This window comes from Ictidomys tridecemlineatus, chromosome 4 (assembly GCF_052094955.1).
Source record: "Ictidomys tridecemlineatus isolate mIctTri1 chromosome 4, mIctTri1.hap1, whole genome shotgun sequence".
NCBI lineage: Eukaryota > Metazoa > Chordata > Mammalia > Rodentia > Sciuridae > Ictidomys > Ictidomys tridecemlineatus.
In genome coordinates, this window is record NC_135480.1 from 109447655 (window position 1) to 109466967 (window position 19313).

The 19313-nt window shown below is 37.5% G+C and overlaps 1 protein-coding gene across 13 annotated transcripts in view; it reads right to left on the bottom strand.

Annotated features, from left to right (window-relative positions):
• The window catches only part of Cdon (cell adhesion associated, oncogene regulated), a 178411-nt gene that overhangs the window by 84947 nt on the left and 74151 nt on the right, over nucleotides 1-19313 (bottom strand). Inside the window, exon 1 of one of the 13 annotated variants that reach the window (XM_078047292.1) lies at nucleotides 11149-11173. The exons of 9 other annotated variants lie outside the window; for them this stretch is intronic. The gene's annotated coding sequence lies outside the window, so the exon portion shown is untranslated. Of the gene's footprint in view, nucleotides 1-7130; nucleotides 7242-10470; nucleotides 10915-11148; nucleotides 11174-19313 lie in introns of those variants that run through there. 3 more of the 13 variants (XM_013360951.4, XM_021730141.3, XM_078047293.1) reach the window with 3 other exon arrangements.

Genomic DNA, 19313 nt, shown 5'->3' on the forward strand with positions numbered 1-19313 from the left:
ATTCTGTGGCCAACTGACATTTATAATCCCAGTTAATTAAATATCTTGTGTGTATGCAAAGCTAGCTAAGACACATGAATCTGACCAAGTGCTATAGTTTCTGCTTTAAAAGGCTAACTACTTCCTTATCGTTTCCCTAATAATCTACTTACCTGGAAAGAGAAGTCTCTAAGAAGTAACACATTGACTGGTTGTTTCTTTAAAACAATTTTTACTATCATTTCAAGGGAGTGACATAATATGTATTATCCTGAACTTCCCAGAGTTCACATTCAGAAACCCACTTTGGGAATTAACTACAAAATTCCTATTAACATTAGTAATAGGCACAAAGTCAAATCCCTGAGCTAAAATTTATCTTATGCCGCAAAACACTGATATCAAATCTCTGCACAAGCTGTACAGTATGATTAAAATCCCCAGTGCGGGCTGCTGTCATAGTAACTAATGTGAAATTATTCTAAGACCTAACCACTATGACAATAGTTCTTTTAAAATGCATCCTTAAACACAAAAGAAGTAACAAATCATGACAATTGTGTTTGCTAGCCTAATAGGAGACCATAGTTAACAACCAGTCTTACAATGACTCAAAATTGGCCTTAGTTAGCCAGGGGATTTAAAAAAAAAAAAAAAAAAACTAGTTCAAATGTAAGATGAAAATTATATTAAAGACTAATATAGGTCTACAGTCAAAATATGACTATTGCAATTTCTTTTAAGAGAGAAATCCATCTAAACTACAAAATAATTTAAAACATGGTGACTAGAGCTTAAAATTGGGACTTGGGGGAGAAATCTGATCAGTTTATTTTTGTTGTAAACTCAAAAAGGACTTGGCTTTTAAAAAAGGAGGAGGCCTAATTTTCAATAAATAGAAATCAAATTATATTGATTTAGAGATCAAAACAATTTTAATCAGATTACAATATGATTTGAAAATATGTTAAGTAGAGGTATTCAGAATTGGGTTTTAAAAATACCTGAACCCAGGCTGGGGTTGTGGCTCAAGTGGCAGAGTGCTCGCCCAGGCACTGGATTCGATCCTCAGCACCACATAAAATAAAAACATTGTATCCACCTAAAACTAAAAAATAAATATTTTAAAAAAATACTTGAACCCATCCAAACCTACTCAGCAGAACCAAAGTATAATTCTACTGAAGGCAGAACACAATTCACCATTTCATTCTGGATAAGCATCCAAGATTTAATGAAGAAACAATAAAATAACAACCTTTAAAATAGTGTTCACATGCCAATAATCCCAACAACTCAGGAGGCTTAGTCAGGGGAATAGCAAATTCGAAGCCAGCCTCAGCAACTTCGCAAGACCTTGTCTCAAAAAAAAAGGGGGGCGGGGAGGAGCAAGGGGTGGTGCTGGGTAGGAGATGTGGCTTAGTGGTTAAGCACCTCTGGGTTAAAAAAAAAAAAAGGTGATCACACATTAGGATGCACCTTGAGGCAAAGCACACAGGAACAACACCAAAGGAGGATTTCAATGTAATTCAACTAAGGAGTTTCATATTCTATTAAGAACTATGAAAATATCTTTTCAAGATTTACTTACCCAAAGATCTAATGGACATCAATTTGAAATCCTGGTTTTGTCACCAAACTGTGACGACTTCTAAAAATCACATAACCACATTCAGATCTTCACCTTCACATAATCATTTTATAAGCCAAATGTTTTCAGTATGTTGTAAGCTATGTAATACCAAGCCAAGTAATAAGGCTTACTCTGGCTTTATAAGGGAGGAGTCTCATTCTCATCCTTCGGCTCTCAAAGTCAGCATGATGAGAAGAAGTCTGAATTACTGAAATGGAAGTGAGTAATACGCAGTAAGTCCATTTAGACTAAAACGAAGTTCACTCCCTAATTCTTTCTGCCTGTTACTCACTCTGTTGTTATTTAGTTATACACACGCCCTGAGGCCAACACCAAGGAAAGAAGCCAAAATAAATGGGCATGAAAAATGTCTTATCCTCAGCTTCTGACGCTATTTTTCTTTTTATTGGAATATAAAAGGTTGCCAAGTTCTTATGTCACTACCATAATTTCATAGCCTGATAAAAGTAGTATTTTATCCATTAAGCATTTGTTCCCTTTGCCACTTTTACCTCCAAATATGCAATATGTACAACTATTCACTGCACAGATACCAAATTATAATAAAATAGAAAATACTAACTACTTTTTTTTCTGATCAGTAATCATCCGAAATCTCCCTGGCAAAAGACAGAAGTAGCTGTACTTTTTAGTACTACATACACCCAGGAAGATTCCTGTAAGAGAGTATTTAAAATGCAAACAGATAAAACATGACAATCCGTTCTCTAGGCAACAAACAATATTGCACAGAACAAAAATACACATTATAAGTACACTAAATCATCAACATATTCAACATGTTTGGCAAGCATTCCAGTAATAAGTGAAAATTGATGTCCTAGTATATTCACATTTAACTATTTATTGTTGCTTTCTATAGAGTTCTTTAACTTCATTATCTCAAGCTGTTGTATCACTCCCAAACTTGACACTGAGAGTCACTGGTTTCATTGAATTTTTAAGAGCAAAATTGGGTGTTGAAATCAATTATGGATCTAGAGATGACAGCTTAGCATCTTGCTATTCTGTGGGCTCCACCCAGCTAGCTCATCAATACCATTTGGAAATTTGGCAAAAAGAGGAAATCTGGGCTCCATCCCAGACCTACCAAATCAAAATTTGCACTTTAACATTCCCCCAAGAAATTCAAATACACACCAATGCCACTCAGGATAGTAGAGTATTAGGCCATTGGTAGGCAAAGTGCAAGGAAAGGGTGAGTGGGGTGATCATGAGGGACAAACACATTGTTCTGGAAGAATAAGAGTTTGATGAACATGTACACAATTATGGCATCATATCACTGCCATGAGAGTCATGTTCCCAGCCTGCAAGAGATAAACACCAAAGCATGGTACAGCCAAGGAAAGCAAAGTAGCTGGGGATAGCAGAAGCACCAGGTAGATAACTATCCCTGTACACCTTAAAGGTCTGGCCTTTAAGAAGTGAGCAATTCAGAGACTTCGAAGAACTTTTAAGGAGAGCACACACATGGTCAGATTTGTTTGCAGAAGACAATTACCTAGCAAATTGTAGAAAGATGGATAATTTGGTGGAGGGAGAACCAAGAGTGAAGACCAGGGAGATTAGTTAGTAGCAGTGTAAGCAAGGGCCACAATGGCATTTTTTTGCATCTCACATTCTGAATCTTCTCTTGTCCGTCTACCAATTTTTGAAAAGGAGAGTGAAGAGATACAGTAATGGAAACAGAGAAAAGATAATAAAGACCTGCTTATAAATTATAGGGAGGGCAGGGAGGGTAGGGAGGGTATTTCTGTGCATACATAAATATAAAACAATAAATGTCCTGCTTTATAAAATAGAAAAGAAATTTTTATGATTCATGATTCTATTGACCTTCAACATTCTAAATGCCTATTATTAACATAAAATACTCTATTTATAGATCTATTTATAGATATGTACACAGATTAAATATACATGGATCCCCAAAAGATCATGAGTAGTTTGGCTGCTTGGGTAAATCACTGATGTTCACCTTCGTCTCCCATATAAGTTACTTCTCTCTCTTGAAATTAAAGTTTAGAAAAATTGGAATGAAGAAGAGACAAGAAGGACTTTAGGTAAATTTTACATCTGTCACAGGGACAAATTTTACGTCTGAATAAATAACTGGGACAAATAACTGGACACATCTGGGCAAGTTCTCAGAGGTATACCTAATCAAAAAGGCAGCAAATACTACACTTGTAAAATGTTATCATTTCCCATATTGATATACTTAGTATATTAGAAAAGTCCCTATTTTCTCTTTAGGAAACAAAGACAGACTATCTGACATTTAAGTGTTAGTAACAAACCAAGGATTAAACTTAAAGTAAAAAGAATCAGCAAGAAGAGGCAGTCTTCAACTTTAAACTGGGATTGATTTGGAAAAATGTATTTATCAATGGATGTTTGGAACTTGAACACATTTTTCCCTCCACATAGGTGGTGGGAATCTACTCTAGCCACACCATAAGAGCCTATTTCATGGAACCTTAGTACTTTTATAAAGTCCCTGAAAGATCATTTGGTCCAGGGGCTGGGTCTGTGGCTCAGTTGATCCTCAGCACCACATAAAATAAAATAAAGATATTGTGTCCACCTAAAACTAAAAAAAAAAAAAAAAAAAAAAAAAAAAAAAAGATTATTTGTTTCAGTCTCTCACCTACAAAAGAGATTCTTTGCATGCCACCTCTCCCAAATACCACTAGAACACGTCCAAGAAAAAAGAGCTTGTGCCCTCCCTTCAAAACACTATGTCCTCTCATGAGACAACTCTATTTGCTAAACAGTACTTCTTTCTTTTGCAGCATAACCTGCATCTATGAGTACCCCACAGAACAAAATATTCGAAATCACTGTTTCGGCTCTCTCCACCCTCAATGACCTTCTGGCTATTGGTGATCTGATTCAAGGAGAAAAGGACACATGCGTCCCTCTGAGTCCAAGGAAACCCATCCCTGCACCTGGCTGGGTGTGAAGAAAAAAAAATTCTGAATCATCCATATCATTTTGTATTCTTGTCTCACTGCTTGCTAAATACTAAATAAATTTTATTTAGTATTTGAGGGAATTCCAACAGCACAAACAAATTCTACATGTGCGAGACATAGTGTGACAGCAACTGTTAATAAGGTTAGTAGCCAATTCTTCTCCCTGATATTAAGTGTGTGGTCCTATTCTTCAAAATCTTCCTGCAGTATAACATCCTAGCTCCATTTTCTTCCATTTTTGGCAAACTTTTTTTTTTAAGTATGTTGTTTTATTTTGAAATCAAAGAACATTTACACTAATGTTGGCCTGATAATTACTTTTGCCCAATTCTATGTATTGATTATGGCATTTCATACTCATCCTTTTCCCCTATTTTAAGGCTCCCTCTTTTCTCTCCTAAAAACAACAACAGCAAAATTGTCAGAGCAATTGATTTAAGGCAAACCTATTACCTTCATTCAGTGTTATGTATAAAAAAAAGAGGTCATTGTGATTTTTCTAAGATAGCCACTGGAATCTGATTTTCTAACTATTTGAGAAGAAATGGTATTTCCCCCCTCTCATAAAATTAACTACTATGAACTTCAAAACAAAAAAAAAGACCTCTACAACAACATAAAAAATATGAATCAGTACTATACAAAATAACACAGATAAATCTTGCAGACATAACGAGTTGTACAGGAGAGCAGGCTAAGAAGCACCCCCACTGCAGGAGTCCATTTTCATCTAACTCAAGACCATGCCAAACGAATCTATGAGGAGACCAGTCAGAATAACTGTTACTGCAAGGGGAGGGAAGGCTGAGGAAGGGGACCTGGGAGCCTCCTGATATGACAAATACTATCTTGATCAAATCAAAATCATTTTGATTTTGATCAAATCAAAATCACAGGTGTGTGTAAATGTAACAATTCATTTGGCTGTTCCCTCTGTGTGTATTAGCTATACACTTGTGTATACAACAATATTTTACCTCAAACAGGAAAAAAAAAAAATCAACTTGTTTCCAAGTGCTAAGTTTTAACTGGAAATTTAAGAAAACTGACATACTAAAACTCCAGCAGTTATTTGTGCTGCACTCTTATTAACTTCCAAGAATTCCTCATTATTTAGTACTTCAAAGAAATCACTTCTGGATCAAAGTAACACATGAATAGGCACAGGAGGAGTTAATAAAAACAACAGCAGCTAACATTTATAGAGGTTTTACTATCTGACAAACGCTTTACTTTCATTATCTCATTTAATCCCCACCACAGTGGTAACTAAGAGAGACTACTGATTTTATCCCCGTTTTACACTTTAAGATTCCAAGGCCAGGTCAAGATCATTGCCCAAGTTCACATAAATAAGAAGAGGTAAGCCACTCTGTAACAAAAATAGCTAAAAAAACAAGCTTTATGTCAACTTTTAAATTCTGTTTATTAGGTTAATACAAAAATAAAATCAACCACACAGTTCTAAGCAAGAAAACATGAACAGAATATGAATATGTAACCTAAAAAGTTCAATAATAGAATACATCACTAGCTCCCAAGAACTGAAGTTCCTACTCAGATTCCAACTGATACACAGCAGAAACAAATGTTCTATAGGGTAGTTTTTTTTAATCATCTCTGGCCATCAATATTTATCACTTAGCAAAGCAACTAAACTATGAACCAGGACAGGCACTTAGTGTTTACTCCAATTCATCCAAGACTCCTTTCAATTTGGCCCTACTAGTAGGAGGCATGCCCAGGATTAAGGTGGAAAAAAAATTAAACATATTCTCAAAAAAGCTTCTTTATTTTCTAAACACACTGTTTTGTGAGGAGAATTAGGCATAGGACTATATGCGAATAGCATGAAAAGAATTGTGCACTCCATACAACACGATTCCAGTCAGTAACAAAATATATCAAATTAACCATCAAACAGGCTACTGAACTCTGGATTAGTTGAAAACTATTAGCACTGGAATTCACATTCTCAGAAGAAGAAAATCAATTAACTATGCCACCCACAAATCAGAACTGGTACTCCCTTTAAAGTATACAAGACATAAACGGGACTAATACTCTGAAAAAATATTTGCTTCCAAAAATTATTTATGGAAGGGGAACAGGGGAAGGGAAAGGAAGACACATTAATATTTCTTGAAAATTTTGTTCCAAAGATTTTTTGTTTTGTTCCAAAGATTTTAAGAATGTTTTTGGTAGATATATTTTTACATACTGGGGGGAACAGGTTAGCAAGACTGCAGAGAAACGCTTCAAAAATACTAGAAATCCTACAGAATTCTTCAAAAGCAACAGAGATGCACTCTAATTTCAATTATCTAGCAACAATATAACAAAAACAATAAGATCATATCAAAACAAAAGTATAAACCAAAAGATGCCTATTCAAACAAGCACTTCATCTCTTCGAAAGTCTGACTTTGCTCTTGAAGAGTTATTACACAAGACATCAGAACAAACTATAACACAATTTTACATATTTATCAAAAGATCATTCAAAGAAAACTTACCAAGTCTACAACGTGTATATGCTTGTGCTGCAGAGGGAAAGTGCCTTCCTGTACTTACACTGGGGAGTCACTTCAGTGCTCAAAACATTACCACAGTCCTGCTTGGAATAAAGTTCCCAGTAGCAATATGCCTTGGGGTTGGGCTTTTCCCTTACAAGATAAGCTATTAAGTCATGCCTTGATTTCAGATCTGCTAACTTATGGAGCCTTCCAATGCAGCCTTCTCTCCGCCCCCCAATCCCACCCACCCACCCCCCCATCGCCACTCAGCTCTACTCCCTCTCTACACACACACATACACACATTCAAAAAAGGCACTGCAGGGCAGAAATTCCTCAGGTGCTCGCTAATGGAATTCCCAGGGTCTTGGAGCCGCTTCGGGGATCAAGAGATCTCATAGCCCCTGCTGGGGTAAGGAGCAGCGAGTCTGTTCCATTTAATCAAATACAGAATGAATTTTCAGCTCTATTCACTAGCTTGTCTCCAGGGCTCTCAAAAGGCACCAGGCAGCTAGAATCACACACATGTGGCTCTTTTAGGCAAGTATAATTAGTTTGATTTTAAAAAGCCACATTAATAATATCACCTCAGGACCATTATTCAGGGGACAGATGACAATGATACTGTATGTTTTAAGCCTGACAATGGAGGGAAGGAGCACAAACAATGAGAAAAAACTTGAGGGATTAAAAAAAAAGAAAGAAAGAAAAACCAACAAACCAGTTTTTCATTTCATTGTAATATAATATTTTTAAAGTGACATTAAGTATATTTCATATACCATCTCTTGATTTTAACAGGGAACAATCAGGTAAGCCTTCCTCACCCATCATACTCTTGAATCAGTGAACTTGAGCCAAATACACAACAAAAACTTATCACAGAGAATGTTTACATACAATAAAAAATCTTAAGTAAAAACTATAAAACATTTTCTAATTCAATCCAGTTCATAAGATTTCCTGAAAAAAGCACCAATCCATAAAACACTGTAAAGCAAGTCCTTCAAAGTAATTCATTTATCAAGCAGTCTCCAAATTCTATTTCTCACCTAATTAGTTTGTATTAAGAAGTAAGATCATTTGTCTAAAGAAAGCATACTTGGTAGACAATTCACCTACACTTCTAATGTGTTGTCTTATCCATACTTCTGCATAGTATCAATGCTATCATAGAGGGTTAGCTAACGTAATTATGCCTTCAAACAACAAATTTTCACATTCATTATTTTTTATTCTCTATTCCCTTCATGATTTTACTAAGATAGTTTAATTGCTGAAATCATTTCCCCAGCATTTTATTTAGAAGCAATCATCAAATTTCAGTCTTTATGTTCACAAAAAAAACATCTCTAGAGAAGAAAAATTTCATCTCAATTTACATTTTGACAAAACCATATATGAAGTAGTCTAGAAAGCCATGAAAATATCCAAGCAAAGCAGAAAAATAAGAGGAAAACATGAGCTACTTATTAAATTTTACCTGACCTCTTTAGAGCAAAGTCCTATAATAGAGTTTCTATTCCTACAAAACGCCAAAGTCCATATATACCTTCATGAGGGAGTTGGGGGCAGGCCTGTCCTAAAGTCAAACCACCTGCAAAGAAGGCAAAGTAGAAGACGTAATTTGAGGGTAACCCACACAAGCTAGATCATAATGCTCCAAGTCCTAAGGGTTCTTTCTACTTTCTGTTTGAGAGTCAAAGCTGTTTAAGTACTTTGCACAGAAGAGTAGGTTGATGAGAGCCGTAGCAATCAATCAAGGCATCCCAAGTGAGTTACTATACAAACAATAGCACACTACCTCTAGTAGTGATTTTCTTGGTTGACTAAACTATTCAAACAAAGACAGATTTCCCAAATACTATATCCGAGTTTTTCCATGAAAGTTAAACAATATACATTTGTGTATGTGTGTTTTATAGAAATATAAATGTTTCTGCTCCACACACTGCAGAACACTTATCCAGAGCATGTCTTTACAAAATGAAACAGGTTTTCTCCATCCTTCTCATATAACTTAAAGTATGTGGCAGTTTATTTCAACATGTGCATAACAGAGACTACAGTATTTGGTGCCTCTCTAGGTTCCTAAGAATTCTTTCTAATTGAGTACTAATTTAAAATTTTCAGAAATTTTCTGAAGGTTTTCTTTCATTTTATCCTAAAAGCTAAACTGCCCCCACCCACTTTCAGCTAAAAATAGACTACTAGAAGAAAAAGAGCTATAAAATGTAATAGAATGACTAGAATTACACTAAGGGAGGAAAAAAATATTATGTTTTCCAGTCCCCACTCCACCTTCTTCTTGCAGACACTGTCCATTAGGTATGCCAAATGTCAGTTGGGAATCTGAGAGTTATGGTATCAGTGAGGCATGGAATCAGAATTAACTAACTTGTCCTCTTTCATCTTTCCTGGCAATGGCCTGAGAATAAATCTCATATTGCCTTTTAGTTCAACCTCCTGTTTTTCAAGGTGTCTGATTTAGGACACAAAGGCTGACATTCTGTTAATGAGGCTCCCTAAACTCTAGATCCCAACTGAAGAGCAGCCAGCCCTTAAAGCACCTGCCACCCTCTGTCGTCCCCACCAGGGAAGGCAGGCGCATTCTGCGGCTCCTTTCGGACAGTCTTCCACCTGATTTGGTGGGGTTAGGGAGAACAATGAAGGGAAGGGCAAAAGAGTCTATCTATCCCCCTTGGTGATTTATTACTGGAATTCCTAGATGTGGAGAAAAAGCAACAAAGGTCTGGAAGCTGCAGACTGAAATAAATAGCGAGCTGTAATGTATTTAGCAAATGATAATGCAATCCACAGAATGCTTTACAGAGAAGAAGGAAAAATACACTCCCTGGGGCTGGGAAGTCACTGAGTCTGTGAAGGCAGAGAAAGATACATTGTGCAGGAAATTTCTCTTGCTTCTCCCTACACATAAATCACTGTCTCTCGCCGGCACTCTGCAGGGATGGAGAGAGACGATGGACCCGGCTCCCTTGGGAAAATGCGCTGGCGCCCCTCGCTAGCAGCTACACTGCATCCCACCTGCCCCAGCGGATCATCGTCAAAGACAGATTTCATCAAGTCACTGACACCTCACCCCGCCTCCTCCCACGATGTGGCTCGGACTGTCTGAGGACGGGGAACCTCGGAGCTCCCCGCTGGGCACCCATCAGCTGCCCTGTCCAACCCCATAAGCAGTCCAGAACCCCCACGCCCTCCAGGGCACGCTGGCCTGACTTTCCCCAAGACATCCCGCTCCCAAGCGGCGTGGCCCCCAAGCCCGGTCTCCCCAGTTCACCCCATTCTCCGACCCAGCCACGGGACCCCCGCCCCCGCACCTCTCGGCTGGGCTGGCTAAGCCCCCAGACCTCTTGCGCGGCAGCCGGCTCCGAAAGCCACCCCCAGGTCATCCCCCAGAGCGCTGGCGGCGTTGGCGGCTGCGATCCGAACAGGCCCCTCCATGCACCAGGCAGGGCAGCAGGAGGGCGCGGCACCTCACACGCCGGGGCGGGGGCACTGGGGCGGGCGCGCGGGCGCGGGGTCCCCAGTCTCCTCACACCGAGCCGCGCTAGCCGGGCTCCGGGACTCAGGGGAGGGGAGCTTGGAGGCGGAGTCACCACAGCGCGCCCCCGCTGCGCGCTCCTCCCCACCAGCGCGGACGCGCAAGCTGACGGGCGCTGGGCCGGCGAGGAGCACGCGAGGAGCGAGAGGAGGGAACACGGTTGCCGACCGAGGCGGGTAGCGGAGGCCACAGCTCCCCGCCGGCCCGCGCCCCGCCGCGGGGTGCGCGCGCAGCTTGCCAGATCAGCGGCGGGGGATGGGCCATACCAATACGCCGAGGGGGGATGGCGTCCTTTGCGTCCGTCCTTCTCCCCGTCACCTGTTTGCTTGCTGTACCAGAAAGCCACCTCAGGCGAGCATAAAAGAAGCTTTTCTTTGGTGTAGCACAGCTGAGGATGATCTGCCTCAAAAAGTCATCGAGATGTTTACAATGTCTACACTCACTTTCCCCTCACCTTTACGTTCCCGGGACAGGCGGCATTTCTGGGCAGTACACAAATGGTCTGCACGTTCCCCGGAGTTCCCGCCCAGGCCCCGCCCCTCGTCCTCCTACCTAAATTCTCGGTGGAGCTAGCCACCTAGTCCGTCCCTTTTCTAAGCTCTTAGCTGGAGGCTGTGTGTTTATGATTGTACCTTCCTACAGTGCTTAGTTGCTTCGCCTTTTCACCACTTTGGACATTTAGTTTCTTAGCTGCATCGGATTATCCAACTAATCTGCCCTGCCATCACATACGCGCTAGCAGGTAACAAATTTTCTTGAAGACACTGGTTACACCAGCAATGGCCTTTGGACCCACAGTCTTCCCGGTTCGTTCCTTGGACCTACCCCCAAATTGTTGAAGCTTTTGGAACTTTAGTTGCTCAAGTTGAAAAATGGAAAAAAAAAATTCTATTTAGAAGGTTGTTTCGAAACATAAATGTACTTTGTAATTAGCACCTGCCATTCGGTGGACATCCAAGAATAGTAATTTCTATATAATTATAATAGTTACTAGCAGCTGTTCACTTTCTTTTTTACCATCATTATTACTTACTATTAGTTTAACTACACAAGGAACCCTAATGACACCTGAAGTTCATAAATTCGCTTCAGGAGAAATAACTATTCTGTCTTGTCTTTCTGCTGCAGCTAGATTCAGGGTCTTCATGAAAGCCCTGGAAAGAAAATCCATGTAAGAGAAGAAAAAAGAATTGTAATTGTAGCTTGCTCCACTGCTCCTTTTTTTTTTTTAAACATATTCAGACAAAGAACCTGTATGTTATTAACTTAACAAGGTGTAACAAGTGATTTTTCACTCAGAAAATAAGACTTCCTATAAACATAGAAGGCTTAACTGAAATGAGAGTTTTGTGCACGTGGAAGTCTTGCTAGGTTTCTTGTGGTACTATATAAAAATTCTAGACATCCCCTATGACAGCAGCTCTACTAACAGAGACTTCCAGGTTTTTCTCTTGGGACTCAATTAACTTTGAGTACCTCCAGATCTCACAGTGCCATTCAAATATCATTATGCCTGCTGCTACTCATAACCAACCTGAGAAGAAATCTTTTTCATTAACACTGATTATTCTTCTTCTGCCTTATTTAGTAAGTGAAATATTTTCAGATATAAAATAGCTTTACATTAATGATTTATTCATTCATTTGTTCAACATTTAGTTTAAAAGTACCTACTGTATGCCACTGATAGGCACAGGCATATGTAGAGAAATAATGCACAGCCACAAACTTCAGAGAACCTGCAATCTAATTGTGACACAGACATATAAATGGATAAGTACATCTCCAGGGTTTTTTTTTTTTTGTCACCCATGACAAAAAAAAAAAAATGACTTCCCCAAAGATGTGATTTATGTACTAAGTCTAAAAGGATAGAAGAAATTAGCCAGATAAGGTGAAGGAATAGAAAAATTGGGCAGAGAAGGTAGTATTAATAAAGGAATGGAGGCAAGAAACAAGGTGACTCAAAAGAACTGCAAGCTCTTTTTTGTGACTAAAGTTTAAGGAGTCTGGCAGGGATTGTTAAGTGAAGGCATTGCAGAAAGCAGCTGAAACCAGGTGTTAGATGTCCATGGAGGTCATGCCAAGAAGATAGAACTTTATTCTTAGGCAATGGGGAGTCAATGCATCGTTTTAAGTAGAAGTGTTATTTAGTCAGGTTTGTATTTAGAAGTACAACTTGGCATCAATGATGAGGCTAGATTTGAGGAAGCCAAGCCAAAGGTAAAAGTATTTGAAAGATTCTTGCTATGGTTTGGATATGAGGTAGTAGGAGGATGAAAAAATAATCCAACTATGGTGTTTAGAGGTGGGATCTTTGGGAAATGATAAGAATTAGATAAGGTCATTAGACTGGAGCCCCCTCATCTCCAGTGGCTTTCTAAGAAGAGGGAGACAGACCAGAGAGACACATACACACCCTCATATTCCTGACTCTTACTATGCAATATCCTGTGCTGCCTTGGACTCTGCTAGCAAGAAGGCCACCAGCAGACAAGGCCCTTAGAATTTATACCTTAGAACTGTAAGTCAAAATAAATCACTTTTCTTTATAACTTACTCAGTCTGTTGTTTTACATTATTAGCAACAGAAAATGGACTTTTGAAGCAGTCCAGGCAGTCTAATTCAGTCAAGAAACCAAACTAGGGCATTAGCAATAAGGGCAGAGAGGAGGGGAAAATACCAGAAGTGAGATAAAATGTTGACAGGACTTGTAAACTAATGCATGTGGAAGATAAAGAAGAGAGAAAATCAAGGATGACAATAGCCTGCTAGCTGAGGTGAATGGTTGTCACACTCCCTACACCAGTCTTATCTGAGAATAGAGTAATTCCCAACGGAACATACATATTAAAAAAAAGAACATACATGTTTTATGGAAACAAAACTGTGTTCAATTCTAACCTTTTGAATTTGAGATGCCTGTGGAACATCTAAGCCCAGGATTCTACTAGGTAAGTAAGTCTAAGTTGGAGATATATATTTAAAAGCATCCAAATTATGTTAGTTGGCTTTATATCTCAATAATAAATACCTGAGAAAATCAATTTACAAAGATAAAAGGTTTACCTTGGCTCATAGTGTTGGAGGTTTCAGCCTTGATTGGTGGGCACCATTGTTTGGACCTGTGGTGAGGCAGCACCTCATGGTGGGAGCATGTAGTAGAGCAAAACTACCTTGTAGAATAGGAATGCTAATAATACCTCTCATAGGATTCACAGTACAGCCTACTTCATATGGCTGCTGGGAGATTAATTGAACTTATAGGTATAAAGCACTTAATACAGTGCTAGGCTAATAAAAGCCAAATATTATAATAATAACAATAATAATATATTCAAAGCTAGCTATAGTAATTTTATTGCTCGTGTAGTTCTTGCTAGGTGTCAAGTATGATTTTAAGTATTAGTCTCATGTTACAAATGAGAAAACTGAGGTATCAACATATGAAATGCCTTGACTAGAGTCACACAGCCACTCAGTGTCAGAGCTGGTATTCAAACCCAGGTAGTTTAGAATGAGAGGCTGGATTCTTGCTATGCATTAATGTCTCCCCACAAAAAGAACATTTTTATCATCAATCTAGATGGATTGATCAATTGTAAAGCTTTTTAGGTATAATGAACTAAATTAAGAGATACAAGGGAATACTTGTATTAAATGTATCTTATGGGCCCCCTCAGACTCTCATGACCCCTCCTGTCTCTGTGACACTCAGCTACTGCAGGGACCCACTCTGAGCTCTTCCCACAATTTCTAAACACTGCAAAGCTTGAGATCTAGCTTCCCCAAAATCTGCTGAGAAGGACAAATAATACAACCCATATATATAGGTGTGTTAAAATTTGAGAAGGACAACAGAAATTCCTTCTTCCTTCCTCCATGGACTGTTCCATGGCATGGTTTCCTTGCAGCTTATCTGAAAATATCCCTCATGGCCAAACAGGAGCACCTACTCAGGGGCCAGCTGTGTCTCTTATGACTGGTCAAAAAGTATTGGCCAGCATGGCAACACATCACCTTGCATTTGTTTCCCAAACCTTCCTGTCCTGTTTTCCTTTGCCCTCACATTTGCCTGTGATTGACATAAATCTTGCCTTAGTCTCTCTGTTAGAAAATTTTAGAACATAATAAGTTTAAATAAAGCTTTGGAAAGTTCAGTCCTTTGTATATGTATAAAATAAGTAACAGTATAAGGTTACAGGTGAAAAAAGTTAATAGACAAAAATCAGTAGCCTTTCTATACACTAACAATGAATTATCAAAAAGATAAATAAGAAAACCCCATTTACAATAGCATAAAAAATATTTTAGGGTAAGTGACCTCAGCTTCAGATCAAGAAGGTGAAAGATCTGTGCAGCAAAAACTCAGAAATTGATGAAGGACACTGAATAGGACACAAATAAATGGAAAGATATTCCATTCGTGGACTGGAAGAATTATTTGAACAATATTAATTATTCAAATGCCCATACAACCCAAAGCAATTTACAGATTTAATGCAATTCCTTGCAAAATTCCAGTGTCATTTTTCACAGAAATAGAAAAAAAATCATGTGGAAATAGAAAAGACTCAAATATTAAAAAAAAAAAAAAACTTGAGCAAGAAAAAAAGAAAGCTGGAGAAAGGCAACACACTCCCTGACTTCAACATATATTATATAGCTAATGTAACAGAAACAGCATGGTACTAGCATAAAAACAGACCACAGACCGATGAAACAGGATAGAAAACCTAGAAATAGACCCATGTATTTATGGTCAATTGATAATCAACAAAGATGCCAAGAACACATAATAGGAAAAGAAAAGTTTCTTAAATAAATAGTATTGGGAAGAAATTATGGTGGAATATGATGGACATTATTATCCAAAGTATAGGTATGAAGCACGAATTGGTGTGAATATACTTTGTATACAACCAGAGATATGAAAAATTGTGCTGTATATGTGTAATAAGAATTATAATGCATTCCACTGTCATATATAAATTTAAAAATTAATTTAAAAAATGAATAATATTGGGGAAACTGAATATCCACTTTCAGAAGAATGGGATACATTATTCCATATCCACATATACTAACATCACACTACACACAACATCCACTCAAAATGGATAAAAGACTAAAACTAAGACCCAAAAATGCAAAACTACTAGAAGAAAACAGGAGGAAGCTCCATGCATTTGGTCTGGACAACAATTTTTTGGACAGGACTCTAAAATCACAGGCGACAAAAGTAAAAGTAGACAAATGGAATGGAGTCAAACTAAAAAGCATCTGTACAGCAAAGGAAACAAGGGAGTGAAGAAATAATTCATGTATTGGGAGAAAGTATTTGCAAACCACATATCTGGGAAGAAGCTAATATCCCCAAACAACTCAATATCAAGTAAATAATCTGACCTTAAAATTAGAAATGTAGTCAAACACATTTCTCAAAAGAAGATACATGAATAGCCAACACATTTAAAAAATAAAACGTTTAATATCTCTAATCATCCAGAAAATGAAAATTAAAACCACAGCTTACACCTGTTAGAATGCCTATTATCAAGAAGACATTACAACACTATTGACAAGGATTTGAAGAAAAGGGAATGCTTGAACATGTTGGTGAGCATGTAAGTTAAATGTGCCATTACAGGAAACAGTATATAGGTTCCTCAAAAAAAGCAAAATTAGAATTACAGCTCTCTCTACTGCCTCTCCTTGGGCCAAGAGCTACCAAGTCAGCCAATCATGGACTGAACGTCTGAAACCAATTTCATGTTCTTTGAAAGGAATAAAGTTCAGAAACGAAAGGCAAGAGTGTGGTAGTGGATTAATGAAACTGTCTTCAAAAAATGTGCATTCTACATATTGATGAGACTATCCAAAAGGAAAACCTAGTGGGTTTCTTCTTTTTTATTGAGATCTCTCATATCTGAGGGAAATGAATGTGATGCTTGAGCTTTAGTTGTATGATTTTGCTGTTCAAGTTTTTAAAGTTTGCTGTATCACTGGCTCATAAATATTTGTATACACTTTTTGTGAATGCTCACTATGAATTTGGGGGAAAGAACGTGGGGATTTTTAAATTTAGAAATTGAAACTTTCTATGAAAAACTGCTTCAAATTAAAATCTCTGATTCACTTTGTAACAAAATAAAGCCTTACTAAAGCAATTTTAATCAAAATAAGTTATCTTGTTAAATCTACTTATGTTTTATTTCATACCAAAAAAAACTAATACTATGTTGCAAATATTATCTATTCAAAAATTTTAAGAAAAACAGTTTCTGTTTCCTTTGCCATTATGGTCAAATAAATACCATTCAATATGGATATTATTAAGGAAAAATAGAATTACCAAATCACCCAGCAATGCCACTTTTAGGTATATATACAAAGCAATTGAAATCACTATGTTGAACAAATACCTGCACTTCGTGTTTATTTCAGCATTATTCACAACAGTCAAGAGAAAAAAGCAACAAAAATGCCCAAATAAGAAAAATGTGGTAGGTATGTATGCACACTAAAATACAATACAACCTTAAAAAAAGGAAATCCTATCATTCACAACAACCTGGATGGAACTGGAGAACATTATACTGAGTGAAATAAACCAGACATAGAAAGACAAAGACTATATGATTTTGTTTAAATGTGCTATCTAAAAAAGTCCATCTCATAGAAATGGAGAATAGGAAGATGGTCACCAGAGGGTGGGGTTGGAGTAGGAGGGAAGAAAAGAAAAGGGAAAAGGGAAAGAAAAAGTGTGGACTAAAGGGTACAAGTTCCAGTAGACAGGAATAAATAAAAGTTGATGTCATAGAACTAGAGAGTGGAACAGTGATTACCAAAGACTGTGGAAGGGAGGGAGGAGAGGAGGCTGGGGAGAAAGTGGTCATTCAGTGAAAATTGGGAGGAATAAGTTCTGGTGCCCTATTACACAAGAGGGTAACTAATTAATAATAAGGTCTTGCATATTTCAGAAGAGTTTTTTAGTTGTTTTTTGTTAAAGAGGATTAAGTCCAGAGGTGCTTTAACATTGAACAACATCCCAGTCCCTTTTATTTATTTTTTTTTTTAATTTTGAGACAGGGTCTGTTTTAGTCAATTATTTTGTTGCTGTGACCAAAAGACCTGATGAGAAAATTTTTAGAAGAGGAAAAGTTTATTTGGGGACTCACAGTTTCAGGGGTCTCAGTCCATAGATGGCTAGTTCCATTCCTTAGGGTAAGAGGTGAGACTGAACATCATGGCAGAGGAGTGGTGGAGGAAAGCAATTGGACATCACTCCAGGAAGCAGACAGTCTCCATTCACCAGGTAAAAAATATATACCCCAAAGGCACCCCACCCACACACCTCCTCCAGTCACACTCTACCTGCCTATAGTCAACACCCAGTTAATCCCTATTTGCAGATTAAAACACTGATTTGGTTAAGACTCTCATAATCTAATCATTTCACCTCTAAACTTTTTTGCATGTCACACATAAGCTTTTGGGAAATATCTCATAACTAAACTATAACAAGAGCTCACTAAGTTGCTAAGGGTTTTATTAAGTTGCCCAGGCTGGCCTCAAACTTGTGATGCTCCTGCATCAGCCTCCCAAGTCACTGAGATTAAGGAGTACACTACCATACTTGGCTAGAAGAGAGGTTTTTGGATGTTTTCAACATAATGAATCAATAATTGCTACCTTGATTTGATTAATATTTTGAAACATCAATTTGTACTCTAGAAATATGTAAAATTGCAAAGTATGAATTAAAAAATAATGGATTTTTAACATTCTCAGATAAAAAATAAGTGGATGATATAATGTTAATTTGCTTGATTGAATCTTTCTACAATATATACATAGATCAAAATATCACATGAGCCTATAAACATACATAGTAATTATTTGTCAATTAAAATATATATATACTTTAAAATAGAACTATACCTACACAATAAAATACTATGCAGCTGAAAAAAAGAAGTTCTTGAAGAATGGCTGTTGGAGTATTCGTATTAAATGGAAAAATAAAGACAAAAAATAGAGGTGTAAATACAGGTCAATGTTATATACACTATATTCTACTTTTATGAGGTAGAAATCAAAAATATATATTTGTACTTGCTGACTGTTTGCATAAAGAGTTCTTAAAAGGAGGACTGGGTTTGTAGCTCAGTGGTAGAGTGCCTGCCTAGCACATTTGAGTCACTGGGTTTGATCCTCAGCATCACATAAAAATAAATAAATAAAGACATTGTGTCATCTAAACAAAAAATAGTTTTTTAAAGTCCTTAAAAGTATACAAAGAATGTCTTTTAAAATGACTATTTATGTATTTCATGAAGAAGAAATGGAAAATAAAAATAAAAATCAGCAGCGGGAACTACTTTAGAAGAATAGTCAATCAAAGGAAAATCCAATTCAACTTAAAAACTAGAAACAAATCAAAATGACAAGAAATAAAAATCATCTCTCAACAATAACATTGAATGTAAATGGACTAAACTCATCAATCAAAAGACAAAGGCTGGCAGATTGGATTGAAAAACAAGAACAACAATGTGCTGTCTTCAAGAGACTCACCTCATAGACAAATACATCCACAGACTAAAGGTGAGAAG